Consider the following 27,946-nt stretch of genomic DNA (forward strand, 5'->3'; position numbering starts at 1 on the left):
AACAGGGAGGTGGGGATGGTCAACCACCACAGCAGGGAACAGAAAGAGTCTACAACTGTGAGCAGGAGAATCCCATCCATCCCCCATGTGGGATCCAAGCCCTCTCTCGATTTAAAGGTGGAGTGGACATCATCATCCCAGAGTCCACAGGATGGAGGAATAAAATACGGATTAGAGTGAATTTACTGGTATTCTATTATAGAATTATTGTGACTCTAGTACAGGAAGAAATTCTGTCACTGATGTGGAGACAGTGGCCACGGGAGTTGCTGAGGGCAGGGAGAGGGAAGAAGAGGTGTGATATGGGGGCATTTTCGGGACTTGGAGTTGTCCTGAATGATATTGAAGGGACAGATGCAGGACATTATATTTCCTACATTATCCCACTGGATGGGCTGGAGCAGAGTGTAAACTGCAATTTAAACTATAATCCATGTGGTGCAGCAGTGCTCCAAAATGTATTCACCAAATGCAATGAATGTGCCACAATGATGAAAGAGGTTGTTGATGTGGGATGGGTGGCGTGGGGTGGGGTGTGGGGTATGTGGAAAACTCTTCTATTTTTTAATATAACATGTTTTGTATCTGTCTTTTTTAAAAAGACAAATGAAAATTTTAAAAAATTTGGACGCACATCAGCCCTATGAGAAGCTCTGATGGTTGGTCATAATCTTTTTAAAAGCATTGACACCAATTGATGTAGGAGCCCAGTAACTGTCTTTTCCAATCAGAAACAAGAGGAGGTTTTCCCTACCTGCCGAAGTGCTTTGGAATGGAGGTGCTGAATAGGAAAAATGCAACGTTGGAAAGAAACCAGGAATCAGCAGCAACCTGAGCACCCTGATCACACCTCTGGGAGGCAGCACCCTTAGGAGAAGAAGAGGGCACAGGCTCTGGCTCCTGCCACCCACTGGACGCCAGCTCTCGAGGTTCAGACGGCATGACAGTGAGACACTCATGGGCCTCTTTGAGGCGCCTCTGCTCTGCAAAGTGGAGAGGACGCCCACCTTGTGACTCGATGGCACACGTGGAGCCATCACAGTGGAGCTGAGGAGAGGACGCCCACCTTGTGACACGATGGCGCACTTGGAGCCATCACAGTGGAGTTGAGGAGAGGACGCCCACCTTGTGAAATGATGGCGCACGTGGAGCCATCGCAGTGGAGTTGAGGAGAGGACGCCCACCTTGTGAAACGATTATTAATGACCTGCTGTTTGCTAGATATTGAGTCAGGAACAAAATAAGAATGGCTGCTTAACAGTGACAAAATAATAGTGTAGAAGTTATTCCAATAATAACAGAAGTTTAAATTATTGTTATTACACCTTCAAGAGGAGGTGTTCTCTGGCCACCCCATTTAGAATTTCAATGCCCTCTCCCCTGGCATTTGCTCACACTCTCCCTTCTTCACTTTATTTTCCTCTAGAGCACTTAGTACCTTGCACCTATATTCTTACATAGGTATTTTGCTTATTATCTGTCCTTCCACTAACACTGCCAGCACTGTGGAGGTGTTCCATTGTATGAATATAAGGCTGAGTATTCATCCACTCCCCCGTGAGGGACCCCAGGACTGCATCTACATCGTCATCGTCTGTCTGTCTTCTAGTGTATGTGCATGAGAATTTCTTTCTGGTATATACCTATAGGCACTATTCCTGGATATTAAAGACTAGGCATCTTCAGAGTCACTGGACATTAGCACCTTGTTCTCCACAATGATTGTCCCTATTTCACTTCCACCCTAAGTTTCATTCCACCCAAGATTCCCTGCATCCTTCCCAACCCTTAGTATTGTTACCTTTTTAACATTTCCACTAATCTAAGGCTCATATAATAGTAACTTGTGGTTAGTTGTTTAAATTTGGATTTATCAGGTTACTAGAGAGATTGCCCTCCTTTTATCTGTTGCTTAACCAATTAGAGTTCCTCCTTTGTGAATTGCCTATTCATGCACTTTGCTCATTTTCCTGTTGTTTGCTGATTGGTTTGTCTTGGCCAACCTTGGACATCTACCTCTATTTATAAATTTTAGCATAGATTTTCCCAGTTTTATTTGTTGGAAAATTTATTGGCATTGCAGTGAGGTCAACCTGAGGCAAATTAACATCTTTAAAAGACATTGCAATCTTCTTTTATGTGTTTCAGAAATTTTTTGTAAATTTCTCTGAAAGAATATTGTATATTTGTGGGGTAAATCTACTCCTCAGCACTATATGGTTTTTGTTATTATAATTGATATGTTTATCCATAACATTTTCTAATTGATTACTGCTGGTATAGGATTCACTACTGGTTTTTTTAATTAGTGCTTTATCTTGAAACACTCTGAGCTGTCTCTTTTTCATTTTGTCTGTAGATACCACTGGGTCTTTTCCATATAGAAAGTACTGTTTATAGTCCAGTGTTCATTTCCCACACTTTCATTTCGGTAAAGGACCCCACATATGCACATACACGCGTTAGCTGAACATGTAGCCACCAGGCTAGAAATCGCATCTCCCAGTCTCTGGTGCTGTGTGGCTAAGTGCTGACTGATGGGCTGGGAGCACAAGGTGGTGTTTGTAATATCTGGGTCACGTCCTTTAGAATGTCCCATTTTATCTCTCTGCCCTTCTCACTCTGCAAAGAACGGTGGAGCCACAAGCAGGAGGAACTCATGTTCCTCGATGACCTCGTAGAGACCATCTGCCACAGCAGCCAGGGCCTCGGCTCTGCACAGTTATGTGAGAGAAAAACCAGCTTCTGTCCTCTTTGAAATGCTGTGTTTTAGAGTTTTTGGTTACAAAATTAATTGTATTAATGCTAAGTAATACACCAAGCAATCATAAAATATGAAAACAAAGAACAGGTTATCTCTTCCTTTATAACTCTAATGCTTCCTATTTCTTTTTACTGTAATGTGAGGGCTAGGATCTCCAGTACAAGGACAGCAACAGTGACGGCGGGCACCCTTGTCCTACGCCTCCCTTAATGGGAGAATCTGTAAATGTTCATCATTAGTTTTTGGATAAATATATTTGATCATATTAAATCATTTCCTGCTTAGTCCTAGTTGATAGTTTTCTTTTTGCTTTTGTTTTCAATCATAACTGTTACATTGGATCAAATGTTCCTTCTTCATTGCATTTGATTACAAGTACTTTTTACATGCCTTCTAGGATTCCCTCAACTGACTCCTCCTTTTCTCTCTTGGTTCACACTCCAATGTTCTGAATTTCCCTTCACTTCTGGGTGAAATGCCATACGATGGGGCTTGGGATTTGGCTTCCTGAGAAGCCTTCAGGTTGCCAGGTCTACAGAAACTTTAGGGCTCTGTGGGCCAACCTCACTGACGGGAAACAGGTGTCAGAAGGAAACCGAACAGATAAATTTCCCCTCTTTGTTCCTCTCTCTAAACTCTTCTACGGTGAAGTTTTCTCTCGCAAACACTTTGGAGACATTCCCAAGAGCCGAGGAAATATGCCGGAATGTCTTTGCGACTTGTTTGGAAGTGGTAGCCAGTATAGCAGCACAATTGCTTCACATCTTTCCTCACCTCATATTACATATTTTCCCACCTCACCTCCTCACTCTCATTGCTAGAACTGGTACTTCAAAATGTCAACTTTCTCATCCTTGCCTCAGGCTCTTCTTTCTAACAGAGCTAGCCTAGAGCCCTCAGGCTAGAATGTATTACATACACTGAGACAAGGTAACATTTTTCTCTTCTGATTTAAGATATTGTTATGGTGATATATATTGTTACGTAGACTGATGTAGATCCACCCTACATTCTTGAGATGAACATTTCTTGGTTATGATGTATTTTTAAAATACTTTTTTTTTTCTTTTTGTGTTCTCTGAAATATGCATAAGACAGGGGTTACCAGTTCCCCAAGGTTTGATGAAACTTGAATTCAAATTTTCTTGGCCTGGCATATTTCTCACACTTGTGTGATGTGGGATTGGTGGAGGCATAGTCTTTAATTGATAACAGTCAATTTCTTTAATGGATAATAGTTCAATGATGTTTTCTATGTCTCCATTAATCAATAAAACCTTAAGTATTAGAAATGATTGCATAACAAAATGTAGTTTGAAATCTATGGATCAACAAAGAATACTCATGCCTATGATCTAAAAAAAAGTACAGTTTATTCAGTTTTATTACTGCAATTATTTATACTGAAATTATCATTGTGTACATTAGCATAAATATACACAAAATTCATATGTATGGATGGATCTTCAATACATCATTTATTATAATACTAAAAAGTTTAGAAACAATATAAATATAAAAAAATTGGTATTGTTTAAAAAAATATGGTATATGACCCAATTGAATACAATGTAGCCAATGAAAATTATATTCATGAAGAATATTTAGAGATTATGAGGAAATACATTGTGTTGGTAAGTGATAAAAATCAGAATACTTTATTACTTAATTTTGTTGATAAACAGTGAAAGAGAAAGAATAAAATAGCAGTTAGGATATGTGTCAAAGTTTAACCTTGTTACATTCTCTACTAAAATTTTGTGTATTTTATCAGGAACATAATGATACCTGTGTCATCAGGAAGAAAACATGTGCACAAAACACCTTTTAAAGTTACTCTTGTTTTCCGTAGTCAAATGTATCCAGGATGGGGTGTCAAACCATCCTGTGTGCAAGATACTCTCTCCTAGTTCAATGTCATGCTCTATTTAGGCAGAATTGGGATGCAAATTACCCCACGCTGGAGCTCACTGAGAAGCTGTTGACATCTACAGCCTATCAGGCAACATCCCTACTGGAGCCTTACTCTTGAAAGAACACTTCTAGGACATCCTCCAAACTGCAAAAAAGCAACCTTTCCCAAAGGAGAATGCTGTCTCCAAGCCCGCAGCTGGATCCTGGGACAATGTAATAGCTTCTTGAATTGAGCCAGGGGATTTTGAAATGAAAAAATCCCCATAGTGTACATTAGCATGGCCTCTGGTCCATTCAGGAAAGAGACCCTGGTTATAAAATAAGATAGAGAAGAGCATCTACCAAGACTTGGGCTAGCAGCATTGCTGTCAAACCAGGGAAGTGTACTGGTGATAAAAGGTAATGCATGAGCTTAAACTTTTTAAATTCTACTTCAAGTCTTTCATTGAGGAAAACAAATCACACAGAAGGGAAATACTCTGCCCCAGGTGGCAAAGCCCTTCTGACCTCAAGTCTTCCATCACCCTCACTCAGGAGCATGCTAATTAGGATAAGTGTTGTGTATGATCAAAGATTTGTTGCGCCAGCCCCTGTCCTCAAGCAGCTTATACCAGAAGGTTCTCAAGTCAACTGATTCTGCAGCATCTTCTGTACAAGAAAGTGGATGAGGAAAACAGTGGAGAAAATTGAGGTGAAGAAATCACAAACTGGGGTTAAAAGTTTTATCCTATCCACATGAATGGGGAAGCTTCTATATTGCATCTTTGGATAGGGGGAGAAAGATGTGAGCTAGGGGTAGTAGTTTTTGAAGAAAGAGGGAAAGTAAACCTCTGATCGATTTAAAAAAAATGTCTGGGTGGGCTAAGTGAACAATAGAACTTTAAAAATAAAACATACGTTGTCATAGAGAAAGACTAGCCAAGTCCTGGTAGTGAGATTTAGTAAGTATGATAACAATACATAACGTTACAGAATGGTTTATAGATTCCAGGCACTCTATTAAGCATTTGAAATGCTTTATTTCATGCAATCCCCACTGCACCTCTAAGAGACAGGAAAAGATGAGTGATAAATAGCCCCAACATAAAGTATTTGCCCCAGTTCTTGCCCTTCCTAAAATACTGGAGCCAGTATTTGAATCCGACAGACCAACTCTAGAAATCCATTTTTATATACCACACCAATGGTTTTCAGTGTGGTCCTTGGACCAGCTGTGTATTAGCTTCCCAGCTGCTGAAACAAATAGTGTACAATGGGTTGGCTCAACAACAGGAGTTTGGGCTCGTGGTTTCAGCAGTTAGAAGTCTGGCTTCCTCCTGGGATTGGCATCTTCGGGCTGGCAGCAATCTGTGGGGTTCCTTGGCTTTTCCACATACAGCAATGCCCTTGGTGGCTTCTTCTTTCTCTTCCAAGAAGTCTGTTGACTTCCAGCTTCTAGCCATTCCCCATCGTTTCCTTTCCATGTCAACTTCCTTTGCTTATGGAGACTTCGGCCACATTGGACAGAACCACTTGTTCGGTCTGGGCATCTTAACTAGTAACATCTCCAAAAGTCCTATTTACAAAGGGGACACAGCCACAGGCCAGGGACTGGGACCTGAACGTGCTTTTTGTTGGGGACATGATTCAGTTCCCAACAAGCTATGTCAGCATCATATGGGTACTTGCTGGAAATGCAAAACTTCAGGTGCCACCCAAGACCTACCTGCTGATTCAGAAAACTGTGGGTGGGACCCAAGAAGACGTAACAAGCCCCGCAGCTGATTCTGCGGCACGTCATGGTAGAGATCCGCTGCACTGCCCCATGCTGTCTGGAATGAAATTTTCGGTGTGAAGTTTTCAGATGTGACCTTTGGCAATTTATGTATCTTTCTAAGCGTCAATTCCCCTTACATACAAAATGGAGTTAATAATAAATACCCCTACACTCCTCAATCCCAGAGGTTTTTAAATACACAAAATGAGATAAATGTAAGTAAAGTGTCCAGCACAGTGATGGCTCTATAAATTACACTGGCAGACCGATTTCCTGGCTGCAAACTGACCAATGGGTGTGAATCCAGCTAGAGTCCTCTGACCTAAATCAAAAGACCAACAACTTGGAAAACAAGTTTGGAAGGAACAAGGGATAATGAGTTCAAAAGTCCGGAAAGCCTATTATGACTCAGCGTGGAAGACATCAAAAGCATCCAACAGTGGAAAACGACTCAGGGCGGTACTGCAGCATCTGGTGGGGCGGTGAGGGAGCAGCCTGTTTCTAATCAAATCCCTTGGGAGAAAAATCTCAGCAGCCTGAAATGCTTAAGCCCAAGGGTCAGACACCGAACTTCCAGGACTGCCGTCCCCAAGGCCACATGCCTGAGCAGAAGAGAGCCCTGGAGGCAGAGCCAAGGCAGCACACCTTCCTAAATGCTCCCCACGAAGGACCGCCGTGGAATTCTGTCAAACACGCCATCAGACTGCAGAAAGCAGAAAACTGAAAAACCCACATTTTAAAGAAGATAAATTCTCTAGGCAGTCCAGCTTATTTGTGCAATTGCCTGTTACAGTAGTACCATGGCGTCTTTCTGGAAAGCAGTGGGCAGATGCAGTGTTCCCACCCCCACTCACAGGCAAACCACCTACACCAGAACGCCCGACCACACTGAGCTAGGAGCATGAGTGCCTGGCAGAACTCCCTTTCTTTGAAGGACCAACTCCATTACGTTAAGCAATATATCTTCTGAAGACTAACACCCAGTAGCAAATTCAAGTAATAAGTGACATGACGATGTGCCTCTAAAGATTCAAACATTAAAATGACTCAAAAGCAGCCTTGAGAGGATTTATGAACATGGTAATACATTGCATAAGATACGTGTGTGCATATACATATATACGTATATGAGAAAGAAAGAGATCCATGCTGAATAGCACAAAAGGACCATATTACTTATTGCTTGGAAAATGCTGATAATGTCTGCCAACAATGTTTATTTTCATGCAGTGTTTGATTTTCTTATCAATCCACGTTTTATTTCAAACAGTTTAGTCCCACGATCATGAATTTACTTATGTAAATGAACAATGTAGATTATTATACTAGTGAAAACTGCTGAGACGATCGAAACACTTTAGAGAGGCTTCACAGGAAGCCGCGGTCCAGGCGTGTCCTGAGCCTGCCCTAAGCCCACGGGCTGGTGTGCGCAGAACGAGTTCTAAAATCCTGGTCACAGACTCTTGGTCCAGGTCACTTTCCTGCATGCACACGTGCTTTTTGTAGAGCAGGGGTTCTTAGCAAGGGGTCCATGAGCTTGAACTGAAATTCAAAAAAACATTCTTCTTCTGGGGACATGTTGGTGAGGATGCGATATATTTATTAAATAATGCATAGTACAACGCGGACTTAGTAAGGGGTCCGCGGTTTTCACCTGACTGGCAAAGGGATCCGTGGAACAAAAACAGTTAAGAATCCCTTTGTAGAAGCAAAAAAATGTCTCTTAAACTGCACCTCACAGAATGATTTTTTAATGCAGGAATCGTTTCACATGCTGTACTGGAATTTAAACCTCCTTGCATCCCCGAGGATGTTTTCAGTAACCCCTCTGTGACCCCAGGCCAGTGACTAAACCACTCTAAGCCTTGGTTTCATCACTGGCTAAACAGGGGTCACTCAGTTGCTGGAAGGAATAAGTCTGATTGGTCTTGCCTGACCGAGGAACCCACCCAAAGTGGAGCTCAGCAAATGCACATCACGTAAGGCCAAAGGCGACGGGTTCCCACCGACCGTGAGGGTCTGTGTTATGTCCTTCCCACTGCCCTGAACGGCCAGCCAGCTTCTCTGTGAAAGAACAGTCATTAAAGTACTCCTTCGATGTACTGCTGCCTTAAAGGCCAGCACGCCTCGTTTCTCCAAAGCATACTCCCATCCTTCTCTGGCACCTCGGGATGACAGGTCAGTCAAGGGCAGGGCCTGGCCCCCTCACGATCCTCAAAACATGAACTAAAGAAGGTCCCTGCTCCACTAAGCTGCAATGCCAGGAGTCACACGAAGCAGCTTGGATCACCAGTCTCCCATTATCCGCCTCTCCCTACCCCGACCCGTACCACCACTGCATCCACATCCCCAAGTCCCACCTATTTTACCTCCAAACGCTTCGTAGCTCATCTTCTCCCTTCCCGCCAAACTGAGATGGTCTCAGTCACTTAGCATCCACTCGTTCACCCAGCAGACGTTTTGGGGTGTCTTTCACACTGTACATTGGGTACCAGGTACGAACCTTGGGGACAGTCCACTGAAGACTGTCCTTGCCCTGGGAAGACCCTAACAGCTCACCATCTCTCCACTGTCATCCATCCTCTGCAAGAAGCCAGCACTATCTTCCTACTTAAAAACCTTCGCCGATAGCTCTGCTTCTTGGAATTCTCAGAATGCCATGCCCGTGCCGAGCTCTATGTGCTTGTCCCCTTGATGAGGGTCCTAGCCCGGCAAGCTACGTCGCTCTGGAGACCCCACCTTCTGTGTCTCCTACGGCCCCGCTCATGCTTTCTTATGGTCACTCTCGCATTATGGGCAAGCTGCTGGCCTTCTCTTCCACCCATCAGACCCAGGGCCTCGCAGGGCCAGGAGTTCCTCTATCATTTCTCTTCCCCAGGCCCTGGTGTTGCTGGGTTCTTGGCAGGCACTCGGTCAAAGGGAGAGGTCATGAGACATCATTCCTCTTCCCTCAGAATTTGTTGCGTGTTTTACCAACCGCTCTAATGGCCACATCTGCCGGTTGTAATCAGCTCCTTGCTTGATTTTAAATCAAATAGTTACATAAGTCTCTCTCCTCTGGGCCCAGTGCATGTGATATGAACAAAGCAATGCACTTGATGCCCCAGAACAAAACAGAGACGCTCCAGGCAGAGCGGAAGTGGACTGTTAAGAACTAGGGCTGGTCTGGGTCCCTCCTTCCTGCCCGTTCACCCAGCACTGTATGCCGGATGCCGGCGTGCAGGAGGGGCTGAGCGGCAGGGGCAGCATGAGGACTGCCACAGTGGGCCCCTCGGCGTGGCCGGTGGCCCGAAGTCCAGCTCAGGCCGGGGGGCCGGCCCTTCCTCCTGCTGGGGAGGGCGGACCTCGCTCACGTGGACACGGCCTGGGTCTCTGTGTCTTTCTCTGCTTTTTGCTTCTCTCTAAGGCCTCCGGGAACAGGGGTGAGGCCCCCTGAGCCCACTTGGCCCCGGCTGGACTAGCACCACCTTTGGAAGGCCCTGCTGGTGGGTGGGTTCCAGGAGTGTCTTTCATGGGATGCAGGATTCAATCCCCAGCAGAGCCATTCTGGGCATTTAAAAATTCATCAGCCCCGAGTCTTAAGCAAGTGGATGCGCTTCCAGTGAGAAAATCATCTGTGAAGCCCCTAAGACTGTAACTGATGTTTGGAAGTGTGGAAGTCCTTTTTCCTGGGGAAGAATAGCTTTCGGCAGATTCTCAAGAGAGTCCCTAATTAAGAAAGTTTAAGAACCACTGTTGGAAGCAGCAGTCAGCACAATGTATATTTATACCTGAGCCATTTCCAAGACTTTTCTATTTGCTGTATGACAGGAATCTATATTCTTTGATAAAACACCTTGTTCAGGCTTCAGGAGATGAAACATGTATTAATTTGCAAGTAGACTTTGTAAGTTTCCACAAGTCTTTTTAAGAAGGGTTTTGTTTCTTATTTCCTAGGGTACAACAAACTCTACAAGGACACTGGAAGCTGTTTTCTGATTTTTAAATTCCCCTCACGAGCTCGGCACAGTAGGGACTCTGTAACCTACCAGCCGTCTTCAGATCACAGCTCTAAGGGGCACAATGCACCTTATTAAGAAGAAAGTGACCCACGTACAAACAGTTATTAAAGTCTCCTCTTTGTTTTGCCCTTTCCAGCTCCTCAAGTGCATGGACGTGTTTGATGAGCATCATGCCGAAGAGCAAGCATGAGCTTTGCAGGCAGACCTACAGACCTGGTTCCAGACACGCCTCTTCAGTGATCGGCTGCGAGGCCACTGGCAAGTTGCTCCATCCGTGGACTTTGGTTTTCTACCTCTAAAATGGATTTTTGCTAGAATTCCAGCAGATACCTGCCCCATAACAGAGGTTGTGGTCAAATTGGTGCTTTTCACTAAAGTTTTCTAATTCCCGTTTCCAGGAAAACTTCCCTAATCTTCAAATTGGCTACAGTCACATGACAAACTGGTGAAATGGGAGCAGAAGTCTGTTTCACTCCGAGTGAAGCTCTAAAACTCAGGATGAGAGCTGCTCTGGAGATGGTGGACACGCATGCTGGGTGAAGCCCAGTACAGAGCCTGACAAACTAGGGATCTAGGTCGGACTTGCAGCAAGAACAAGAAATAAACTTTTCTTGTATTAAGTCACCAAGACGTAGGGATTATTTGTAACCACAGCATAATCCAGCATACCCTGAACAATACAGTGCTGATTAAATCTCATTAGCTGCTCATTTCCCTATCACATTTGTTTTCTTAGACATTGGTCTAATCTCAAAGTCCACTTACATTTGTTTTCTTGGTGGGGCATTTAGACACGAAGCATACAATATGTTCATTTCTTAAAATGTAACTTATATTGATGGCAACCCAAGGTGGTAGTGTTACAATCGTCCCCCTTGTTGCATTTCCCAGTTATCTGGAGCAGCTCTTCTTTGCTGCTTTCTCCACTCCCACAAATCAAAGCATCTCCAGAATTCAGCAACATCCCTATAGCCTCAATTATCTGACTCCTCTGTGATAAGATCATTTATCACAGAATTGGAAAGAAAATTGTATGTTTTCATATACGTGGATTTAGTGGTTGATGGAAGGCTGCTGCCATCTCCTCGCTGGTAAAGTAGATGTAGGAAGAGGGGAAATCATCAATTTTGTAGTGGGTAAAAACCTTTTGTGATTTTCTATTTCTGCTTAACAAAGTGACTCAAAATTTAGTGACTTAAAACTATAAACATTTTACTGTATTTCAAGATTTTTGTAGACCATGCTTGGTCATGTCCGTCCAGCTGAGCTGAGGCCATATTTCCTGACAGATGCACCCTGTAGAGTGACAGCTATTCTCTCTATGCAGGCTTAGGCATGGCAGCAGCTTCAAGATAAATAAAAACAAAATGCATTCAAGCTTCACTGCAAACTTCAAAATTAAGTCTCTTCAGGCCTTCGGGGGTAAAGTGAAAAGTGTACTCACAGAACTTAGGTGTTTTTTTTTTAAACATGAGAACATTTTCTTTTTTCTTTTAATGAGAAATCAATGATGAATTCACCATTGAAATCACTGCTTGAATTGACCCTTATGTAAAAAGGAATTATAATCAATTAACAATGAAATGTTGCTCATTAGCCAACTAGAAGAGCTCCTTACTTGGACTAGGAGATATGATCTATTCTCTCAGTTGGATTACAAACCTGAAACCTCCTATCAAGTATTTCCCCAATTTTAGTTTTGAATGCTCAATTCAATTTAGCAGACTTCATGAAGCACCTACTAACTGCCAGCACGAGAGTTCCCAATGGAAGCACTTTGGATTTGGCTCTCCCACGAGCCTGTGGACTTCCTGTGGCTCAGGATGGGCCCTCGTTTGTCTTTGCACCCCCTGAATTTAGCTCAGTGCCTGGAAATTGTAGGTTTTTAATGGATGTTTGTAAAATTGATGGATGAAGAGAGAATGGCAAAATACACACCGTATAGTACAAAATTTCGGAGAAAAAAAGACGAAAATGCAAACCAGAGCCAAAGGTCAGAATTGCTGAAACTTCTTTCTCTCCTATCCTAAGAACAACAAAAAAAGAGAAAACAGAACAAAACATGCCTGTCACAGTGTAAATGCCTTCCTCTCAGGGACTTGTGGTCAGCGACGATATCGAGGGTTATCTACGGACACGCGAAGACCTCACTTTGGCCAGGTGTGCCAGGTGCGCACTCCTGCACAGCAGGAGCCCCTGCAGCCTCTGCCTGCTGCGTTCTCAGGGCCGCCAGGAGCCCCACAGGGCACTTGTCCTCAGGCGCCTTTGTCTCAGCTAGAGTAAGTGCCTGGGACTCTTCCTTCCCTTTTAAATAAACAGTTGCCTTTCTGGGAACAGGTCCTTCCTGTTGGAATTCCAAAGGAGACACACAGCCCCCCCAGGGAGCTGCTGCTATTGTGGGAAAAAGGATGCCTCTCATTCAAGGAGAATCCTCCAGTATAAAGGGGTGAGAGTCTACTCCACAGCTGCAATTAGACCAGAGGAGGACAAGGGCGGAGGCCAAATTCTTCTTTACTAACAATTGAAACATAAACTAAGAAAACATCTCATAACTGTAGAGCTGATTGCATTAGGAAATACCTCATTCTACAACCTCTTTGAGTGGTTTTCCATCAATTTCATCAGGTTTCTTGTCTTCACTTACATTTGGGTGAAAATTCCCATAATAAACAATAAGAAAATGATTCCAAGGAAAAGACTAAGAGCTATAGTGATATTGGTCACAACAAAATAGTCTGAATTGAAAATCGGGGGTGGACAGACCCCGAAGACAATCATTAGTCCCGATGTGACCAGTACCCTTACAGTATAATAGCAAGACATTAGACATTTGGTATTCTGTCCCTTAATATCAAAAAATGTAAAGCCAGGAATGGATCCAACAACAGTCCTGTTTAAGAATTCCATACTTACGGAAGAACAAAAGTGAGTCTGATTTTTAAAAGCCCACATTATACCTAAAAAACCAAGAAATCACAACAGAACTAAAGCAATCTTAACATTTAAGAGTAGTAGAAGTACCCCACTCAGCATCCAAGATAATTAGGTAAACAATTTGTAACAGAAGTATGCAAATTTGGGACAGAGCCCACTGAGATGATTTTTATCAGGCAAGGATTTCCTCAAAGCTATTTGATAATCAACAGTCGGCCAAGAAATAGCACAGCAAGAGACCAAGATGGCTGCATACCGACTGAAATTTGCCTGACCGTGCTCCATGAATGCGGACAGCTGAAGAACGAGTTGTGGGCAGTCTTCCAGGTAGATCTCAAATAACCTAAGCATACTCAAATCAGCTTTCTCTGTGGTCCTCTCTGCCCAGGGGGCCTTGGACCTGCCAATGCACCCATCAAGGCCTGCAATTCTGACTCCGCCGTTCTCCAAGAAATCATGGCACAGAGCGCTAATAGCATGAGTTTGCTCCTAGTCTTCCCTTAACCTTCTTCTTGCATATACACTTTAAAAAAGAGTATTGGCTCTTACACAAGCCTGCAGTCCAGGGAAGGTCCCACTTTCTTTCCACCACTCCACACGCACCCCTAAATTCCAACTGTCTATAACAGCTGAGTGTGATTCAGCACCAGCTCACACTGCATCAGGTTGACCAGTGAAATGCAAGTTCATACAAAAGCTACCACAACTGGGAAGCAGACTTGGCCCAGTGGATAGGGCGTCTGTCTACCACATGGGAGGTCCGCGGTTCAAACCCCGGGCCTCCTGGGCCCGTGTGGAGCTGGCCCATGCACAGAGCTGATGCATGCGAGGAGTGCCATGCCATGCAGGGGTGTCCCCCGCATAGGGGAGCCCCACGCGCAAGGAGTGCGCCCCATAAGGAGAGCCGCCCAGCATGAAACAAAGTGCAGCTTGCCCAGGAATGGTGTCGCACACATGGAATGCTGACACAAGATGATGCAACAAAAAGAAAATTCCCGTGCTGCTGACAATAACAGAAGAAGCGGACAAAGAAACAAGACGCAGCAAATAGACACAGAGAACGGACAACCGGGGTTGGGGCGGGGGGGGGGGGGAGGAGGGAGAAATAAATAAATAAATAACTCTTTAAAAAAAAAAAGCTACCACCACTGAGTAAGATGAAGAGAAAGGCTGGAGATGCTATTTATTTTAACTGAATTAGAGGGAAAGAGATGGGTTAAAGGCAGACAGAGTTCTCAGATGTGTTCAAGAAAATTTTACACAACCTTAAAAGAATTTCTTTGATTTCAAAGTTCTACCCAGCCTCTGTTCTACAATTTTACTATTTTTGTCTTTCCAATGAGTCTCTCTAAATGTAAGATGGAAAAAAATGTCAATGTTTTCCCACCAAGAATTCAAAGCAATGATAATAATAAATAATAGAAATAATTAAGGACGGTGATAATGTCTGACCAGGCATGATTCTAATGCTTTGCATATATTGATTTATTTTTCAAGGCAAACCAAAAGGTAAATATTGTTATCATCCATATTTGCAACAAGGGAACTGAGGCTCAAAAAGGTTGAGTGATTTTCGCACGGTCTCCCAGCAGTAAGCAGAGCAGGAAAATTCAAAACCAGGCGATTTGATTCTGGAACCAATGATCGCCACCACTATGCTAAAGGCTTTGGGAATATATTCATCCCAGAGAAATCCAGAAGAAATGGTTTAAAGAGTTGTAAACTGGGGAAACGGACTTTGGCCCAGTGGTTAGGGCATCCTTCTACCACATGGGAGGTCCATGGTTCAAACCCCGGGCCTCCTTGACCTGTGTGGAGCTGGCCCATGCGCAGTGCTGATGCGCACAAGGAATGCCCTGCCACGCAAGGGTGTCCCCTGCGTGGGGGAGCCCCACGCGCAAGGAGTGCACCCGTAAGGAGAGCCGCCCAGCGTGAAAGAAAGTGCAGCCTGCCCAGGAATGGCGCCGCCCACACTTCCCATGCCGGTGACGACAACAGAAGCAGACAAAGAAACAAGACGCAGCAAAAAGACACAGAAAACAGACAACCAGGGGAGGGGGGGAAATTAAATAAATAAATAATAAATCTTTTTAAAAAAAGAGTTGTAAACTGGAGGGAACTGCATGCATTTTAATCTTTAAGGTCAATTTAATTTGTACATCTCTTTAACAATTACCTGAGAAGAGTACAGATGTGACAAGCACTTATTCTGTCAAAAGCATCTGGTTCACTGGGCACAGCATCGATATTTTTTTACCACAAGAATTCAGCACAGATTAACAAGGTGCCAAGCTACAAAACGTGCATTCTCTGGGCTCCTTACCCCAAGGATTCCAGATATGTTCCCAAGCTACGGGCCCTGACCAGTTGCTTTGCATTGTCATGGCAACCAGAGTCAGTGGCGATGCCCCACATAAACAGACAAGTCTGTCATTCTAAGCCTGTTTGTGGTAGAAAGGGGGAATTTGGAGAGAATCTCTCCTGTGAGAAACCTCTCACTTTGGAAGATAAACATCCTGGTTCTGTCAGAACTTTCTGTTCTCCAATCTTTTTTTTTTTTAAAGAATTTTTTAAAAATTTATTTCTCTCCCCTTCCCGCGCCCCCTCCCCAGTTGTCTGCTCTCTGTGTCCATTCACTGTGTGTTCTTCTGTGACCGCTTCTATCCTTATCAGTGGCACTGGGAATCTGTGTTTCTTTTTGTTGTGTCATCTTGCTGCATCAGCTCTCCGTGTATGTGGCACCATTCCTGGGCAGGCTGCACTTTCTTTCGCGCTGGGCGGCTCTCCTTACAGGGCACACTCCTTGTGCTTGGCCGCTTTCCTTACAGGGTGCACTCCTTGCGCGTGGGGCTCCCCTACACAGGGACACCCCCGCATGGCAGGGCACTCCTTGCGCGCATCAGCACTGCACGTGGGCCAGCTCCACATGGGTCAAGGAGGCCCGGGGTTTGAACCTTGGACCTCCCATGTGGTAGGTAGATGCCCTATCCATTGGGCCAAGTCCGCTTCCCTCCAATCTTCTTAATACAGTTGCTTTTTTTTTGTTTATTCTCCCCGGAAGTTCAAGAGTGCCCCTAACGCCTGCTTCCCTCCCAGCTGTACAGTGTAGTTTGCATGTATACATGTGTGTGCATGTGTCCACATTCATACCCGTCTACGCACGTATGTATACACACACAGAAGTAATGCACATATGTTCCTCCCATGCACACACACGCCTAACGCCTTCAAGGTACATGGGTAGGTGAAAAAGCTCTTCATACTCTGTCACTGTGTTTTCTTATTTTTAAGGGAATGTTCTCTCCTCTCTCTCTTTCCCATCCCTTCTCCTATATAACATTCTACCCTTGAAGTATATTTAGAAGGGTCACAAGTAACTGGTAATTGTGATTGCATCTGGGGAAGATGGATGAAGAGATGGTAGCCTGGGGTGTTGAAGGGAGACTTACTTTAAACGACTTCATTTTTTTTTCAGTACTATGACCATAGTTTACTTGTCCAACTAAAGAAAAATGGTTCATATGAAAATAAGAAAACAAAAGGCAACTTCAGTAAAGTTTGCCAAACCTATTTTCCTTTTAAGATCAGCCTGTGTGCAGCAACTTGGTTCTTGGAGTCTCTAAGAGAAAGTGTTTTTGTTTTTTTTTAATAAATAAAGAAGAGGAATGCACAGCAAATAGACACAGAGAGCAGACAGCAAGGAAGCTGGGGAGGGTGGAATAAATAAATAAATAAGAGAGAGAGAATGCAAAGAGAGGAAGTAGAAGAGGAAAAAAAGAGAAAAGAGAAAAAACTCCTTCCCCCAAAGTAGTCTCTGGAGGTGAATGTCAAAAAATCACGTTGTAGCATCAGGCTCCCTAATACCCAAGAGGAAAAGTAATTAAGGGAAGCTCAGGGGGGAGAATCATAAATGATTAAGGAAATTACTTCTGAGTTAGAGCCAAAGGAAATGGCCTGGTTGTGTAATAGCCGGCGAAGGATTTCGCAATTTCCTTCTAAATATCTGAAAGGAAAAAATGGCCCAGACGTTCAACACTAAAAAATTAATATGTGATAAAGAAAAAAACATCATTATTCTGCCTAAACCCACTTTCGATTCAGCTGGCTTCATTCTTCTGCCCAACAGCTTTATAAAGATGCAACTATGAACCAAAGGTCCCCGGTTCTGTCCAGTAACAATAGTCGAGTGTCCCAGAGCCAACGAGGTGAAGTGAAGAGCCACGGGAGACCTTAATCCTGCTGCAGGTGAGAACCGAACGCCAGCAGCGAATGCATGAAAGTGAACCTTCTCCCAAGCTGCCCCTCGACGGCTTAAGGAGTAGACCAAGGCACTGGGAAGATCCCTTACCACACAGGCTAACGATGAGTCTAGGCAAGACACGGTTTTGTCACTACACTAATCAACAGGATGCAATCACAATCAGCAGTCACAGCTGCTTTCAGGGATGTGAAAAGTAGCACACGATAAGGTGACGCCTCACACAGGACCTGTAGCTAAAATGGCACCCTATGCTGAAAATCCAGAACATTCAGATTTGATAATAATTCACTCAAGGAAGAAACTACCCACCCATATTCACACACATTCACTCAGACACCACAGTTACACGATTTCATTCCAGGCATCTTCTCTAGAAAGTTGTTTAAGTTGTCCTTTGTGTGGTTACAAAAAGCTCTGCAAACCTGCCACATCTACATCCTTTAGCTTCATACCTTACTACCAAAACCTTACCCGTTCATTGTTGCATGATTTTTCTGTAAACCCACAACTTCCCTAATAATAATAATTTTATAATATCATCATCTAACAACAGCCCATATTTAATCTCCCAATTGTCCCCCAAAAGGTTTTTATCTCTGAGTATTTGTAAATCAAGATCCAATCAAATTTCATACATAATACCTGGTTAATATGTTGTTTATTCTCCTTAATCTAGAACTTAATCTAGAATTGCCTTTCTTTTGTTAATATTTTGATTTATTTAAGAAACCTGGCCAGTGTCTTGTATAAAACCTCAGGGTCTATTTTTGCCTGAATTCTTCCTTGGGTTGTTTAACATATCATTGTGCTTTTGATATAAATTTAAAGTTAGAGCCAAACGACTGCTTAGACTTAGCATAGATAATTTTGGGAAAACTACGTCATAGCCAGGCTCTACATGTCACATCACCTCCTAAGGGGCATATACAGTCAGTGTACTCCACTGTCAGGGCTGTTGAGCTTAGGTGCTTGGTGTGGTGCTCTCTATTGGTAAGATTTACTGTTTATCTTTGTTTTTTTTCTTTAATTTCCATTTGATTCTTTTTATTTTATTTTATTTTTTAAATTTCTCTCCCCTTCCCCCCGCTCCAGTTGTCTGTTCTCTGTGTCTTTTTGCTACGTGTTCTTCTTTGTCCACTTCTGTTGTTATCAGCAGCACGGGAATCTGTGTTTCTTTTTGTTGTGTCATCTTGCTGCGTCAGCTCTCCATGTGTGCGGTGCCATTCCTGGGCAGGCTGCACTTTCTTTCACGCTGGGCGGCTCTCCTTATGGGGGCTCCCCTATGCGGGGGACTCCCCTATGCGGGGGACTCCCCTGCAGCAGCACAGCACTCCTTGCGCGTGGGGCTCCCCTATGCGGGGACTCCCCTGCGCAGCACAGCACTCCTTGCGCACATCAGCACTGTGCATGGGCCAGCTCCACACGGGTCAAGGAGGCCCGGGGTTTGAACCGCGGACCTCCCATGTGGTAGGCGGACGCCCTAACACTGGGCCAAGTCGGCTTCCCTACTGTTTATCTTTGTAAATAGTAATTTTTCTCTTGTGCGGGATGAACCCTAAGGTAATGCCAGTGAGCTGCACACCCTTATATAACCCCCCCATTGAGCGGGGCAGAACCTCAATGGATTTGGGCAAAGGATATCACTCCCTGGATTAGGTTATATTATATGCAGAAGGTAAAGGGACTAAAAAAAAGCCCTTATCCATTCAGATTACTTAGCAGATGAGCCCATTTTAGACTAGTCAAAAGTCTTATAAGTATAATGCTTTCCTAGTAATTTAGTAAAATCCCTTGCAAAGGTAAAAATTGTCACAAGAGATAAGTTAATGAAAATGCCAGAACTCAAAAGGATCCAATCAATTGTACCTTAGTCAATGTATACTTTCTTTGCACTGAATAACTAAACATGCACATCCGCTCCCTTGCAAAAAATGAAGTGTTAGATTTAGAAACTGAAGTCTCCTAAAGAAGTACTTAGTTTCTTGAATACAATTATTACATGCTGAATTATTATACACAACGTCTTATACTCTTTACCAGAATTAGATTTTATAGTTAAGCAAAGATCTTAACCTTTACTTTATTATTTGTGTACTTTATTGCCAGGATCATCGGTGGCACATTTCTGTATTTGCTTGCATGTGATTTTATGCTTATACATAGAAAAATACATATTGCTAGGACAAAGAAAAGATCAAGGTTTACCATGCATATAACAAACACAAAATATTCAGTAAACTTTGAGTTGGCTTATAATATATGGAATGGTCTGGAGATATTCCACCCACATTATCTTCGTGTATACTCTGAAATCGTGTGCTTCTGTGCAAGGGAAAGATAGTTCTGAGTCGATCAAATAAAACCTCCTTAAAGGGAAAAATGCAACAATTATGTCCTAATATCTTTAATTGACTCATTTTTATTTTCCAAATCATTTTACCAAATTTTCTAAAAGTAGCAACTAGAAAATGTTGTAACCACACTGATATTGAATGATACTTCTGATAAGGCTTAAATTTTCTGATTAACAAGCATTAAACTGTGAATATGTAAGTTTTCAGGTACTTGAGTTCAGGGTGTTGGAACTTAACACCAACATATTTGTCTAAATTTATAACAAAATAAAAATATGCTTACAGTTATTTTTCATTAATAGTAGGCTTATTCTTAAAACATATAATTTTCCCTGCAATTTTAAACATAGACCCTAGTAAGACTAATTTGCATTTACATCACACTGAGATATTTAATGGCTCGAATGCCACATTGTATGTTGAATCTAGACTCAATCCATTTGGAGTTATTCTAACAGAAAAGAGTAGGCACATCGAGGCCAACAATGCCCGGCGGGACATGACCACTTCTTGGATTTGAGAACACAGGTGAACAAAGTCATGCAGGCATTGGCATGGATTTTTTTCCCTTCCCGTGTGAGGAGCCAAGGAAAATTCCAGAATGTCAGGGATACTGTTACCAACCCTGTTTTCCTGGAGGAAACTGGGACAATTTTCTGTGGCCAGTTTTCACTGCTGAGTTACCTTGATTAAATGTGCTTGTGGGCATCACTAGTGTCAGACCACAAATAACGGTGGGGCTGTGGGTACAGGACAAGCACGAGGTGCACACGTCAGGCCCTTCAGAGGACCCAGCATCCCGCCGTCAGCCAGCAGACCTTGGTGTGGCAGCTGAGCGTGGACCTTAGCCCCTGCGTGGACACATGAGCATCCAAGGCCACTGTTCTCCAAATCACCGTCCCACGTGCGCCTCGCCACAGGAAATCAACCAGGTGGGTTTTGCCCTTTCAGTGGAGACTTGGGGAGATTTTGTTCCTTTCAGAGAACAAACCGGTGACTGAACCAAGACTCCACAAAGGTCTTCTCATCCCATGGCTTTTCTGCTGAGCCCAGTACCTCTGGATAAAGCTATCCTTTATGTTGGACTTGAGTGCCTTCAGCAGTGTCTCTCCCGTAACCACAGCAAGAAAAGCAGAGTTGCACAAGGGTTTCTTCTGATTTTTTTTTTTTTGGCACTTAATAAATATTCGTTGTATTTGTTTGGACTGCAAACATAAATGGACTTATCTGAGTATTTTTTAATAATATAAGAAGGAAATGGGTTAATGAAACTGAAATGATTATAGATTCATTCATATACTCCTACATCTGTGAGAACTATTATAAATTTTTTATAATTTTAAATTTTCCTTAGTTTTTTTTACACTTTTTAAATTAAAGTTAATAGATCACAAAGAATATTATATTGTGCATGCAGAAAGCAGTATGCCATGAAACACGTGAATTTTGGGGTAGACCAAGACTTGGGAGATGAGCCAATGCCCCTTTGACAATGCCATTGTGCCTCCCCTACACTTATGGGCCAGTAGACAACATCTGGTATGAGAAACTCTCTCCTAAGTAGCCCCTGGGGCAGTTTGAAATTATTTTATGAATACCAAAGAGAGAAAGACCATGTTTGTGAAATAATCCATTCCTGTGGGTGTGAGGCCCTTTCAACTGGATGACATCAGTGAGGCATGGCTCAGGCGGAGTCCCCGCCCTCTTGCTGGATCTACATAAAAGGAGACACAGAAGGAAGCTGCCATCTTTGATCCTGCCATGTGAGAGAAAGGACTTCCGTTTCACCCACAGCTGAGCTGCAAGGAGAGAAGCCCTCGAGAGTCTCAAAGCACTGAGGCCCAGGGAGAGATGAGCCATATGCCTGAGAGCTTGCAGCTGAACTGGGGAAGAAAGCAGAGCAGCTTAGACTGATAGAGGAGGCCCAGGAAGAGACAGGCTCTAGCCTGATTGCTCCCAGCTGAGCTCCAGAAGCTGAGCTCCAAGAGAGTGAGCCAGGAGGGGAGGACAGAGATCTCACAGAGGTCACCACCGTCTCGCTTCACCACGTGGCAGCCGACTATGTGAGAAAGCACCTCTCTGGTGCCTTGAGTTGGATGGTTCAGAGCCTTGGAACTGAAACTTTTACCCCAGCTAAACCCCCTTTATAAAAGCCAACCCACCTTTGGCACCCTTTAGGTAGCTGCTGTTTATTGAGGATTTATTGAACCACCATAGACATTATCTACACCCTGTCCATGTCCCCTTGGCCTGAACTATTTCTGTGCATAACAGCTCAATGTCCGATCGCCAGCAGCCAAATCTGCTTGCTCTGGTCCCTGGACCCTGTTCTTTTCTCTCGTGTGGCAGGCTGGAGCACCAGGAAGTTAAGCCAGCCTCAACCAGTGAATGACAGGAGCTGGTGGGTTAACACCCCAGCTTCCGCTCTCCTCTAGTGGGGTAACTCCAACGCACAGCCCTACACTGCTTATCAGAGTCCCCAGGTGGACTAAGTCCAATTGCTCCAGGCACAAAGTTGCTTGAGAATGGACCCCTTATCAGCTTCCTTCCCACTTTCCCCTCCCCTCTACCAGTATTTCCTGGGATACTTTCCCAAACTACCTGCACCAAGTGCTGCCTCAGTCTGCTCCTGAGGGATCCAACCCATAGATATGCATACATGTTGTTGTTGTTGCTGTTTGAGATACTGGGGGCTGGGGATTGAACCCAAGTCCTCTTATGTGGGAAGCTGGCGCTCAACCACTGAGCCACCAATGCTTGCCTGAATTGGCTTTTTCATTTGTTTGACTTGTTGTTTATTTTTGTTTCTTCAAGAGGCACCAGGAATCAAACCCAGGACCCACCAATGAGCCGCATCCACTCCCCCACGATGTATTTTTAATACTCATTTCACATATAAAGAACATGAACCTTAGAGGCATTATAACTTGCCAGTGATCACCCAGGTAGGAGTGGAAAAAAGCTAGATGCAAACACAAGTCTTTCTCACTCCAAAGTCTTGGTTTTAATCACTAAGAACTGCAGGCTCTTTATCAGTCATTCCACAGGTCTACATACAAAATGCCAGCAAAATATCTTGAAACACTTTACTGTCAGTGGAATACAGTGATCAATAGAAACCAAATAAGCCAAGACAATACAGTATTCAGTTAAAAAAAGCTTTTAGTGAGATGCACAAATGAAAGCCATCACTGGATTCTGCTGCCTCGTCTGTGTCCTGAGCAGCTGAACACTGTGACTGATGGTCGAAGCAAGACCAGATACTAGTGACTATTGGAAACAGGATTATAAGGGTTTCCAACCAAACTCAATGGAAGACACCCAATAATCATTTCCATCTTCTTACATCTCCCAAAGGAGTGGACACATTGCCACATGGCAAGTAAGGGTTTAGCAGAGGTGAAAGCTTGAGAACACAGCTGGAACAACCACTTTACCTTGACTAGATCAAGTCCTTCCTCCTTAGCTGTATTTACCTGTAGGAAGTGCATGGCAGTAAACCAGCTCTCCAGAAGGTGACGGGGCAAGAACAAAGGGATTTGCAGTGTTTTCTGATTTCTGTGGTGTAAATGCTCCCACCGTGGCCAAGTTCAAGCCACCACCATGCTGTCATTGAAGGTATGTTGGAAAGAGAAGCACAGTCAGCCCTCAAAAGCTAGCATGAGCCAGTTTCAGCACAGTGCTGTCCGCATAGAAAGATAACAACAGAGACCGAAGGCTTCTGTGCCTCTCCTCTAGGATCTAGGAGAGGTGGGAGCTAGACAAACAGTAAACTGAGAGAGCAGGTAAAATCCACTCTACACGAGGCAGTGAGTCTTCCTTCTATGGACTAGGAAGAGAGGAGGAGCTGTGCAATCTAGGAGTTAAAGAGATACAGAGAAGGGTTTTTCAATCTTGACTGCATTTTAGAATCCCCTGGGAACTTTTTAAAGAATCCTGATTCCCAGGCCTCACCCTAGACCAGTTAAAGCAGAGCTGGCGCCAATGTGCAGCCAGGGCTGGAATCGACCCGCCAATGTGCAGCCAGGGCTGGAATCGACCCGCCAATGTGCAGCCAGGGCTGGAATCGACCCGCCAATGTGCAGCCAGGGCTGGAATCGACCCGCCAATGTGCAGCCAGGGCTGGAATCGACCCGCCAATGTGCAGCCAGGGCTGGAATCGACCCGCCAATGTGCAGCCAGGGCTGGAATCGACCCGCCAATGTGCAGCCAGGGCTGGAATCGACCCGCCAATGTGCAGCCAGGGCTGGAATCGACCCTCTACAGTGACGCTCTTCCAACTTGCATGTACCACTCACCTGCGCAATTGGTGAAAATGCAGATTCTGAAAACGTCAAGTACCACTATTCCAAGTCAAGAACATGAAACGCTAATAAGCTAGTTAAAAGTGGTAAAAGTGAGGCCAGTGGTTAACATTGGAAGGCACTGCCTGGGAAGGAGAAGGAACCCTCTTCAGCGCTGAAAATACTCTACATTTGCTGTGAGAGGTAGTTAACACAGCCACACATTAAGTACACACTTAAATGTAGTATACTTGATTCATTTTCCTGCATATATTTTATACTTCAACAATAAATAGGTATCAAGTAGGGCGGGGGATGCAGAATCTGATTCAGCAGGACTGGTTGGTGCTAAGATTCCGGTTTCTAACAGGCTTCCAGGCATCGTGGCTGTTCTGATCACACTCTTGGCCTCAAGACCCGGGCCCAGAGGGGAGGTAAGTTACGTCTCCGTCTCCGTCTCTAGAGGTTTACCCAGTGCCCATGAAGGGCTCGCCGCTGGGCTAATGAATAAGCTGCAGGCACAGACTGCCCTTGAGGCAGTCACAGTCTAGTGAGGCCGAATAATTATTAGAATAAATTCATTTATTGATTTTAAAAATGTACTGAGCATCTACCGAGCATCTGCCACGAGCTTCCACGTAGAGCTGGCCGTGTCCCCTCCCTCAGAGCTCACAGGCATTGGGCATAAAGTCCAAGCATTTATTCATCCCACTTGCTGTACAAGCATGGCGAACGGAGCTGTCGAAAGGAAGCCCACGTGGCTGGAGCGTGAGGAGCGATGGCAAGGGAAAAGAACTGAGGTTGGTGATCCTCGCAGGGGCAGCGAAAGCAGGAAGGAGTCTGGGCTTTATCCTAAGAGCCATGGGGAGCCTTTGAAAGGTTTTAGGCAGGGGGGTGGCATAATCAGATTTGCATTTTTAAAAAGATCACTCTGACTGCAGTGCGGAGGACACATTGGAGGGACAGAGGAAGGCTAGCGCGTTAGACTAGTGAGAGATACCAGCCCAGATGAGGGGCAGCTGACGAGATGGAGACGCGCATGACTCAGTGGTAGGTTAGAATAACTCCTGGTGGCACTTTCTTTCCATACAGGACAATCTATTTGTCCAGGATGTCCACTGATGATGATAGAGGAGGAGACTGAAATGGTCGTGAAGGTGACAGGAAGCGACCCTGACACTCTAAAGGAAGACTCACTTGATGTGTTTCTGTGCTGTGCAGAGCTAAGTGGTGATACCTGGACAACGGCTCCCAGGGTCAGGACTAAGAGCAGGGCACAGGAAGACTCGCCGTTTCTACTTCATGCTCAGTATCCTTCTGAAAGAGCCAAAGATAGCTACAAAGAAACACAGAGCAGAGAGCACTCCTGTTTTGAGTGTGAGGACAGGCTTTGCTTGGGGAGGGATAAGCCAAAGTTCTCCCAGCCGGTGGCGTGACTTTGGGAACATGGCGCCTTCTGTCTAAACGCTGGCAACTGCAGAGCAGGAGAAGCAGGAGCCAAGAGGTTTCTCACTCACAGGGAAGGTTTTCTTGTCAGCAATACAGTGACTAAGGAAAGACTCCTCGAGATACCTTAACAGGCGGCAGGTCTCAATTTGACACCTCCCTCGGGTTTGCTTTATTTATTGCTTGAAATACTATTCCAACCTTTAAGAGAGCAGGTGCATAACTAGAGAATGTAGCCATTGCAAAAAGCAAGAAAATAAGGAAACAGTGAAAATTAAAAGGCATGCAGATTAGAAAGGAAGAAATAATGCTGTCTGTGTCTTCAAACATAATTGCTACATACATAGGAAATCTCAGTCTGCCAAAAAAAAAAAAAAGCTACTAGAACTAATAAATGAGTTTAAGAAATTTGCAAAGATACAAAGGTCGATATAAGAAAAAAATAGCTTCTCTATGTAGCAGCAATGGACAATAGGAAAAGAAAGCTTTAAAAGAAGCACTATTTAAAATGACACCAAAAACATGAACTCAAAATCTAGAGGAAATCTATATTTAGATGAAGGTTTAGAGCTAGCAAAACATGTCCAAATTTTGTGTGCTGGAAACGTCAAAACACTGATGAGAAAAACCAAAGAAGACCTAAATAACTGGAGATATATACCTCCATTTTGTTGTTGGGAACACTTAATATGATGCCCATTGACTGCAATCCCAACCAAAAACCTTAGTAGAATAAGTTGTGTGGTTCTATTTTGATAACCACCACCTTACGTAAGAAAAGTTAAAGATCACTCAAAGCTTTTCCCATTTCAAGTGCAGGAGAACAATGGTTTGAAATCCAGTTCCTTGCTACATAAGCTGGGGCCCATGGATCAGCATCCACAGACCTGAGAGCCGTGCCAGCCCTGCCAAACCAAAGCTGCACACGCATGTTCAAGTTCTGGAAACCCGGAGGTGGCGTGCTTTCTGTCTCTGTCCTTCCCACACAAATCACAGCCTACCCAAAGACTTTCCCTCATTCAAGCAGCAAGGGGAAGCGGATCAACTACATTCTTTTGAAGGTTTATTTCTTTGGAGACCCCCAGGTACTGAGCCCTAAGGTCAGCAATAACATGTGAGTAAGTTAAAGCAAGTAATCAGCGAATTAACACTTACTCTTCCCAAAGGGACTAAACTTTTAGAAAATAGAATACATATTGGGAGAAGTATATAACAGAAATTTTTAAATCTTTTCTAAGAATTTTATAATGAAACTGCCTTTTGCCGAGAAATGTGGTTAATCAATGTTAAAAGTCTGAAGAGACTTAACTAAAACGTAGGCTATTTATTAAATAAAGTTTAATAAATATATGTGTTGCCCTCCATACCTTTAGCCTTAAATTTTTTTTTTAATTTTTAAAGAAGGTTTATTAGATTATATAAATGTTACATCAAAACTATAGGGGATTCCCATATATCCCTTTCCCCATCCCCCTCTTTCCCCCATTAACTACATCTTTCATTAGTGTGGTACATTTGTTACAATTGATGAATTCATATTGAAACATTGCTACCAATCACGATCAATAGTTTACATTGTAGTTTACCCTCTGCCCCACATAATTTAATAGGTTTTCACAAAATGTATAATGGCCTGCATAGCCATGCAGGACAATCCAGTGTCCTGAAAATGCCTTCATGTTGCACCTATTCTTCATTTATCCTACCTCATTGAGTTTTTATTTTATTTTTCCCGAAGTAGAATTCACACAAATACACACACACACACACTTGTTCCTTTGAGGAAATACCAACACGGCTGTTTCCTGGGTTGAGCCTTAGTTATCTCCTAGATATCTCTATAAAGGTTTCTTTCATTTAGGCGTGTATGTATTAGTTCTAAATCCACCATCCAGGCATTTCCCTCTCACGTGTCTCTGAATGTTACCTTCCTTCTAAGGTTCTACAGAGGACTTCTGCCCCAATATCAAGGCTCTGATGACTCCATCCACCTGGAAAATGCCTCCTCCATGCTTTGCTTCAGAAACTCCATCCACAAAACAGAACAGACAGACATTTAGCCTGATACCTGCACTTTCTTGGCCACTACATAAGCAAGATGCTCCAAGTGCGGGAAGGCGCCTGAAAGGTCACCGCTCCTGAAGGCAGTCATCCCATCTGTAGAAGCCTGAGCAGAATATGCAAAATGAAGAAAGCCAATGAGAGCCTCATGGCCCGGCAACTGCCTGGCATC

At 43.8% G+C, this 27,946-nt stretch overlaps 1 protein-coding gene and 1 pseudogene across 3 annotated transcripts in view; both read right to left on the reverse strand.

Moving 5' to 3' along the window:
* Window positions 1-27,946, reverse strand: part of CPNE4 (copine 4) — a 509,926-nt gene that overhangs the window by 439,042 nt on the left and 42,938 nt on the right. The window lies entirely within an intron of this gene.
* LOC139437942 (XK-related protein 9 pseudogene) lies at window positions 12,982-13,723 on the reverse strand (annotated as a pseudogene).

The sequence above is a fragment of the Dasypus novemcinctus genome, chromosome 31 (assembly GCF_030445035.2).
Source record: "Dasypus novemcinctus isolate mDasNov1 chromosome 31, mDasNov1.1.hap2, whole genome shotgun sequence".
NCBI lineage: Eukaryota > Metazoa > Chordata > Mammalia > Cingulata > Dasypodidae > Dasypus > Dasypus novemcinctus.